Source organism: Biomphalaria glabrata, chromosome 13, assembly GCF_947242115.1.
Source record: "Biomphalaria glabrata chromosome 13, xgBioGlab47.1, whole genome shotgun sequence".
NCBI lineage: Eukaryota > Metazoa > Mollusca > Gastropoda > Planorbidae > Biomphalaria > Biomphalaria glabrata.
This window is the reverse complement of record NC_074723.1, coordinates 10,792,995-10,802,494: the sequence shown is the minus strand read 5'-3', so window position 1 is coordinate 10,802,494 and position 9,500 is coordinate 10,792,995.

The window sequence follows — 9,500 nt, the reverse complement described above, 5'->3', positions numbered from 1 at the left end:
GACCAAGATCAAGGAGTGCATCAGTCTAATTTTAATGACGAGGGCTATGCCTTTGTCTTTCCAGATTGTTTTGAATTTTGCAAGTGCTGCTATGGACTGTACGATTATGTGCAGTAGTTTAGGTTTGGTTCCTTCGCCTAAAACGATAGCTCCGAGGTATTTAAAACTTGTGACACTCGCCAGCTTTTCATCTCCAATTCAGATGTCTATTTCAAAGCCCAGTTGTCTAATGATGATAATGTCTATTCTGGCATTGATTTGCAGACCATTTGCTAGGATGTCTTGTCTATGCACATCAGGTCAAGCTAGCTCTTCCTCTGACCCTGCAAGATTATTTATATTAGAGGTTCTAAAATTTTTTTTGCCTACATTTAATGTAGTCAGAACGTGCACACGGACCCCTTTATTGAAAAAAGCTACAGATGACAGATGATAAATGCATATTATATAAGTAATAAATATTGTTGAAGATTATAACTTTCGTTTCAAATAAAATTTAAAAAAAGACTTATATGAGGTTGTTGATATTAATGACTTGGATGAGGTTGTTGATATTAATGAGTGTATTTATTCCCGATTCAACGTGTACACATTTTGATTTGGTTTCTTTTATTTGTGATGAGGTTCACTACGACAGGGAATCCACGGTATACCAAATAAGAAGACGGGAAAGCAGACAACTTCTTACAATGACCCATAATGCAGGATATAAATTTCGAATATATTTTTGTAGCCAGAATTTGTGGTGTCCCTTGTTTAAACATTGGTTTATTGTTTAAGTTCCTCGTTTGTGAATATTTTATTAAGCTGCTCCGGCATTAGTATGCAATCATCTGAGGTTGGGATTTAAGCTTGTTCACGCGCAAAAGGTTCAATAGTTCAGTATCCAGTCGAGAATACCCAAGTGAAGAGTGTTTTCAAACCTTTGGATTACGTCATCATAGAATAGTACATAATAGACATATTAAACAGTAGTGAGGGACGAGCTGATTATTATTTAAATTATCCGATCGGATAAACTGGAAGAAGTTATTTTAATTTTATGTCATTTTCATCACTCTGCGGACCTTCTTTGGTCGCCTTGCGGACCCCAGGGATCCGCATACCACAATTTGAGAACCACTGATCTATATCATCCGTAAAACGCGAGTTAGTTATTCTTGTATATTATATATTATGTACCTGTTATCATAATACAACTTAAATAGATCGCCAGTGGACAAGGCTTTGTCTGCACGGGATGCGGAAAAATATACAGGTCGCAACTGGGCTTGCGTAGTCGTGTGAAACACTGCACACATCTTTGATCTTCGAAATGGAAAACATTGCCATAATACATATGACACAATGATAGGATGTATTCTATAAAAATGAAATAAACTGAACCTTACAACTTCTTATTCAAAACGTTTAAAAATGGAAGAATTATAAGGTTCATGTGCTGGGTGAACCCGAATGGTAAGTCATTTTCTACAATTCAGAGATAGAATCCAAACGTCCCTCCAGAACGTGAACCTCGACTTTTGAATTAACCTAACCACTCGACCAAAATCGATAAAGAAATAATGAAGTATTTTTTGTAAACACATTAAATATGCTCATATTGCTTTACTCCTTCAGAACCCCGCTCTTCTATTATTTAATATGTCTTCACGCTTATGGAAAGGTTACCACATATTATTCTATAATTCGCTTTGAGGAGAATATATTGTTACTTTGAGTGATAAAAGGAAGTAGCAGATGTCATCTTAAGAGTATAAATTAGTAGTCACTTAAGAGTAACTGTCTCATTAATTAGGATACGCTTGAATGGTTTGAAGTCACAATGCGTTCATATAAATCTAGTTACTCAGCAGACAATAGCGATCTATTTAGGCGCAGGAAACTGAGGCATAGCTTTTATTTATGTGGGTTTGAAAGCAAATTATTGATTTCATTATTTAGTATGTGTATCTTTTACGATATAGGGCCTATGCAAAGTCTCAGCAGTCTATATAATCTAGGCTTCAAAAAAAAAAAAAAAACTACAACTATTAGCCTATATGCAACAAAGAGAAAGAGAAAGTCGATCAACAACAACATAACCAACACTTGCATTAGTTACATCGACCGTTCAGCCCACGGGCGTAGCCAGGATTTTTTTTCCGGGGGTCGGGGGGGGGGGGGGCTTGGGGGGATTTTTCTTCTCCCCCCCCAAAAAAAATCATGTGTGTCTGCGTGCGTGTGTATGTGTGTGTACATAATTTATCCCTTCATTCTTTCGAAAGAAGTTTATTGTACCTTAGACTAGGTTCTTCCTGGAGTTAGTGGAAAAATTGTAGACTCCCCGCCATTGCCAGCAAGGGGGTCAACGCGGAGCGAAGCCCCGCCACCAAGTACTATTTCCGATATTAAAAGCCAACAAAATGCATATTCTGAGATATCTACAATGCATTATCCTGCTATTAAAAAGTATTATTTCAAAAACCTTATGTGCTATTCTTACTGACTTAGATCCTCCCGCGTCGTTCGGCGCATTGGGCGGCAAGCTGCTTCCACAAAATCTGTCACTGGCAATGTCTGAAGCCTTTTCTCACCTGCTCTGTACTAGAATGTCCCTGTTTGCACTTTCCTCGTAATTGCCTCCATGTCATCGCAATGCGTAATGCGTAATTCATTTTGTCGCAAACCTCATGCGACGCTCAGTCACAACCTTACTAAGGGGTCGACTCCCAGTTCGGCATAGGTCCTTGATTGAGACCCGATCTCTATTATTGACTCCTAAAATCCGGCTTAGCCTTTTTTTAAGAGAAAAAATCTATTTACTATTCATATAAGTGGAACATAATTTAAAACAACAATTAATTTGTAGTTTTTCATATTATCGCGCGAACTGTAGGGCAACTATTATGGAACACCCAACTAAAGAATTTCTTTTTCTAGAGGCTTTGAATAAGAGATTGACCCTTTACAAGATAATTAGATCAATTTGATAATCATTATAAGACAACAGTTAGGCCAGGTTCGCATTTAACTTCACATTCACCTATCCTTTGGTCTGCTGGACTGTTGGGGCACCACACAGGATCTGTCAACCTTCTTTCTCCATTCTTCTCTGTCATTTGCCTTTGATAGAATTTCCTGCTGATATTCTTTCTGAAAATATTGAAGCCTGCCTTTTTACCTGCGTGGGTGGACCACTTCAGGGGCCGATTTTGTGTTTGTGTTTCCACACAAACTGTCTTTGTAACCTTGTTTAAAGTATTTTTATATTTTGCTTGTTTTTCAAATACATTAAATAACCGCTGACTTGTGATTCTTGTTCCATACGTTGACATTACCGTGAAGACTTGGTGCGAATGTACGCAGCACGAGGGTTAAAAAAAAAGAGATCATGTCAAACTAACCTGCGTTGTGGTTATGCGCTTTTAGCTGGCTGGTCGTGCGGTTTGCGCGCTGGACTGTCGTTCGGACTTGTCGATGGTCCCGGGTTCAAACCCTGCCGGCTCCATCCTCCGTCGTCCTACGAAACGTTTGGACTAGGAAGCAAAATTATCTTCAACTCTGAAGGAACATCTGAAACATGTAAAACATTTTGCAAAAACATTTCATTCAATGACTTAACGAAGTATGTGCTTTGTTTGTTCGTTTGCGTCTGTGTTGGGTCAGCTGTTTTATTGGAAGATACAAGGCCCAGATTATTTGTGCTGTCGGGGGAGACAAAATAGTGTGTGTATTGTGTGTGTGTGCCTGTGTGTGAGGGGGGGGGGCTTTTTAATGCGGGCAGACGAGAAGGCTACAACTGATGGACCTAAGAAGTGTTTGTGTATACTCTATATTAGGAGGTTTCAGCCGTTGCAGCGCGAGTAAGTTCTCATAATAATATAAGCTCGCAACAATGGAATGAAAACCTTATTTACAATGTGGCCTAGTGTTACCGATGGAAGAAATTAGTGCTTTGCATTAAAAAAAACAACAACTCTGATTTTCCTTTACAAACTATATTCTACATAAAATATATTGACAATTGATATTTTTAGTGCTAATAATGATATGGCTTGTCTTAGAGTCGGAAGATTAAGGAGGAGTGCTGCATGTCACGTGGCTACGTAGTTCTAGCTGGAGTTGTAATCTAAAATTTTGCCACATCCAGCGACGACATAGGCTACCCGTGGTCTTACCGCCGTTTACGTCTGTCCCACCTGTGACGTAGCTAAGAATTTGCCATCATATGGCAATACATGTATATAGAAAGCAACTGAGACTTTTTGAACGCTTTCACCAAAGATGTCTGTGGTCCATCGTGAGCATAGGGTGGCAAGACGTCACCCATATACAGAACAATACATCCAGAGCATTTCATCATCGCAGCCGAAGTCCCAAAATCTTTTGCTATTTTTTTATCTATTATTTTTATTAATAAATGTTGCCAGTGTGCAAGTTTGCCTAAGGGTTTAATTTTGTCTATCTGATAGAATTATCACTAAGATCTACACTGTCAAAATATAATGGACAGCACCTGAAGTTCAAAATTAAATTAATACAAAAAAAAAAACAAAAAACAACGTATTATCAGATTTGATGACTGGTATGTCTATATGATTGAAATAGAAGCTAAGTTTCAACATCGATTGGAAAGTGACAAGATCAGAATTAACAATGCAACGTTCAATCAATAATAGTAAAGCTTGTCCTCGAGTTCGAAAATTAAGTAAAGCAGTGGCGTCACTAGGATTGGTGTCACCCCTTCCCAAAATTTAATTTTTCCCAAAATAAAATTATTTTTGTTATGAAAGGTGCAGAAAATTGTTTTAATATTTAGCTTATGTGCCTTTGCCCAAAAAAAAAAGCTTTTATTCTACTTTGGTATTATTTCTTGAACGAAGTCAGTTGTTCGCACACTCGCAACGCAGACCCAGTTTTGACCTACATATTTGCCTACAGACAACTCGAACAAAAGCTTTGTATACTAGGGGGCTATTGGAGCTTTTTTTTGTCGTCGTCCTCGTTTTTTTTAGGCGCTGGTTTTCCTTTTTGGTCTCAAATGTGTGCCTTCCCTTAGCCTTTCCTCCAGCTGGGTCTCTTTCGGAATCAGGAAGTTATAATCTTTAGATTTATACAAAAGTACAACGCTCTTTTCCCATCTATTTCTAGCTAACACTTCTTGTGAAGATTTCAAGTTTTCAAACTATATGCCTATTCTGCGAAACAAATATACCTATTATTTTGGAAGCTTTTTGAAAGATAATTAGCTATGTAATTAAATACACTAAGATATCGATACAATCTATATGCTGTTTGACATGTCTGGACAAAACGAATTTATCATAAGGAACATTTTTAAAAGGTACAACGTCAGGTCTCTCTATCTTGCTGTTACTTTAGCACAATCGCCGTTTGATTGTGTAATGCCTGCAAGCTAAGATATTATTATTTTTCCAATGTACCTGTTCACTCAGCGATCTGACGGGTGCAAAGCTTTCTCCTTGGGACAAACCAATTTCGAATTTCACGCTTGGTGAGGCATAGCTCTAAGCTATAGCTTGGAAAACTAGAGAGCAGTGATTCCCAAAATGTTTACATATGTGTACCCCTTCGATGATTTTCGTACCACTAAATAGCTGTCGTTTATAATAATAAAAAAAAAAATTATAACGATCAAAATATTTTTTTTGTTACTTATTCAACACAAAATAATTATACAGTGAACGTCAATGACAATAAAATCCAAATAAAATGTATTTATGATACAATTTTAATGTATATTTTAATAGGACGTCTATGATTATTTTGTGATGGTGCGCCCTCTCCTAGATTGAGAGGGGAAACCAAAAGGTATGTCATTGCAGTTACTACTATTTGCATGTACACTCACATCAGTACCGACTTCTTACAATTAACACGACACTCAATGCGTGGAAGACTTCTTGAAAGAAAGAAATGATTATAATAAATAATAATAAATGATTATAAATACAAGTGATAACTGATTATAAAGTATCCGTGTGAAGAAAGTTTTATTAGGTCTTTTCTTATTAATCCCATTTTTTAAATACTTGAAATATGAGAACTGTTGAACATCAACACAATACAGTTCTGTGTTTCATTATTTATCAGAAGATATCACATTTCTATTTTATAAGTGTGTGTGTGTGTGGGGGGGGGGTTTCCTGCGTTCTCAATTTTCACAGTTAAAAATTCATTCCTAAAATTACTTTTATTTCGTCTTAGATTATTTATTATTAGCTTATTTGCCTTTTCGTTTAATGTCTCTATGCCAGAAATATAATTGAATAACGACGCTAAGTACAATTATTTAAGAAACATTGAATTTCTTACAGTCTTCACATTTTTTTTTCGTTTTTGTTTTATAAATGTTCCTGTTGTGGGCCTCCCCCCTCGCCCCATGGTTGCATCCCCACTAATTTAATCTATGACCTCGGGGGAAATCTGTTACTCAATGTTATCGTTTCTATCTTGGAAAAGCTTAGATCTGACTGATGCGCAGAGGCGTAGCTAGGGTGGGGGAGTGAGGTGGAGAATATAAAAATCTCCCCTGCCCCAACTTGAGGGGTCCCCCCAAATGAGTGTTTTTTACATTAAATATTACGCAAAATGCAGGGGCCCCCAAAGTGGTCAAGCCCCCGGGCCCCTAAATGATGACAAATTCATAGCTACGCCACTGCTGATGCGGTTACATGTTTATCACTAACTCGATCAAGGATACAATTTTCTGTTTCTGTACGGCCCAAAAACGTTGTTTTTTTTCCCTTTGTACTTCTAATGTAGAGATTGCCAGTTTTACTTTTTCTTTCTTTCAATTGTTTGTTTTTATGTATGCATGTGTGTCGAATGTTTCCTTGATTTTGTCAGAAGTTTTTAAATGGTCTCAGTCCGCGCTGTCATTCAAAGTAGACGTCATGAAAGCTTTCTACACTAATTTTTTTATACTTAAAAAGTTGTATCTTTGTTTTAATTATTTTTTTAATTAAATAATTGATTGTATTTCATTAGGCTAACAAACTCCAAAATCATAGTTTTATAAATAATTTAATCTAAATTTAATAACTAACACTGTAAACATTATTTTGTTTCTAGAATTCCCGTATCTCCCCTTAAGTCAAAGAGTTATACCGTGTTAAAGGTTTTCCCGGTGAGTGGAAAATGTCTTGTCATTCGGTCGGTGGTAGCAGCACCCGTTCCTGAAACGTTTGTGACTGATGTGTGGCGAAGGCAGACCCAAGACCCTAGGTGGAGGCAGCATCCTAAAAGAGATTTACCTGTGAATGTCAGTAAAGGTACCTGACTTCAGTATGACATCTTTGTGACACTGGCGACACCTGGAAACAAGGTTGCCTTTAATCGCGTGCCTAAGTTTGCAACAATATATAGATCTATTTGTTTTACATGCTTCGGGCCTTCCTTCCGAAATGAAGATTATTACGTCCTGGCCGTCACCTCCATCAGTTAAATAAACATAGATCATCATGTTTGAAATACCTAGAGTGGGCAGGTAGTAGCTCAAGTAAACGTGCATGTTTTACCATCGATTCAGATTATCATCTTTGGGGAAAACTTTGTCCTGCATTCTGAAAACTACCAAAAAAAAAAAAAAAAAAGGGGGGGGGGGTGTAAAGGGGCTTTGGTTAATTTAGTTTTAACGTTTTGAGGTCACTTCATTTCAATTTTTTCCCCCACTAACATGAGGCGCGGTGGCTAAGTCGTTAAGCGCTTGGGTGTCTGATACTCAACATTTTTCTGTAGCATTTACTCTCAAAGACTGGAATTCTTCTGTCAGCCTCAGCGTTCAGTACATAACTTAATAAATAACAAGCAAAATAAAAAGAAAATCTTTTTTTAAAAAAAAAGCTTTTCTAAAGGAGAAGAACTCCGCCCTTAAAACTATATCAATCGATAATGTTCACGTTATTTCCCTTATTTGATATCAAAATAATAAATTACCCATGATTAATTAACTAATTGAGAATTTTTTAAAAAATTGATTCATGTTTTGTTAGCTACAACAATAATGGTTTAAAGTATCAACTTGATCAGAGAATGCGTGGGGGAGAAATAGCGTTAAAACTTATTTAAGGGGACTAAACCCAACAAACTTAGCCATATCTGTGAATACTGAAGGATCGATGGTATCAAACAGAATAATAACTTAATTACCAGTTACCAATTAATTGACTAATTGGTTACTTTTTTTTTTATTGTTTCGTGTCTTGTATATGCCAATGAATAATTGTGTGGAGTTTCAACTTGATCTGAGACAGATAGACAGACAGACAGAGTGAGTAAAAAGCATAGGCCTATATAGACCCGTTTATTTTCTATACAGTTATTATTTACATATCCAATAAGTAACATGAACGCCATGGGCGAGTTGGACGTAGATTTACGTGTTACAAATATTGCATTCTATTAAATTGAACAAAAAGAAATATAGAGCGACAATAGAGTAAGATCACATCAGACTTATCAAGAGACAAGGTGTTCACTTTTCTGTACATACACCCCAATCATATCCCTCAACCCTCCATTTTTTTGTTTAGTAAAAATCAGTCTGCGCCATCTACCTTTGTAGTGTGCTAGCCACAACTCATAATTTAAAATGCTAAAGGTCAATGTCAACAGACTTCAGTACAAGATCTCAAAGGAATGTAAATTACAACCTTTTCTGGTAAATAAGGACCTTTTTTTAAAAAACTATTACCTATTTCTTACCCTTGTTGAGAATCCTGTTTTGGAAATAGGGCCTACACATTAATATATTGTGTGGGCATTATACAACAAATGTAATTAAAAATTTTGGCTCTGAAAATAATATTTCCGATTCTAGATTATGAGCTCAAATATTTAAATAAATAAAAATATAGGCCTAATCAAAACAAAAAAAAAAAAAAACTAAAAAAAAAAACACATCAAAACATGATTTTGACCATTTTTTTTAGTCATCGTGATAAAGGCTAATAAATTAATTTTTCTACAATATAATTAATAGATCTTAAAACAAGTAATCATTATTTTTCTCTGATAATGGTGTAAAATAGAGGCCTACTCAGAATATATTTCAGAAGTAGGCCTACACCCTGTATCAAACGACAAGGGTCTTATTAGTATTATTATTTATAACTTTTTCTATTCTTGCATACTCACTGCACACCTCTCCAATCTTTTCTTTTTAAGACATTAACTCACCAAGCACAACTCAGCTCGAGTTAAAATCTACAATTTAAAGATTAGAGGATTCGCACTCGAGCCTCTTGAATAAGGTATCCAAGCGATTAATGTCACTCGGTCAAACATAGGCCGCCCCACCATCACCATCTTTAATTTTCATAATGTCTTGACTTTGAAGATAATCTTATAGTTTTAATTATTTTGCACTTGCTAACCTGTTTTCCCTTTTCTATGTAGAACAAATATACAATACGATGGCAATGTCTTCGATTCCGAAGATTAAGGATGAGTGCAGTGTTTCGCATAACTATGCAACCCAGGCACTTGTCACCTGC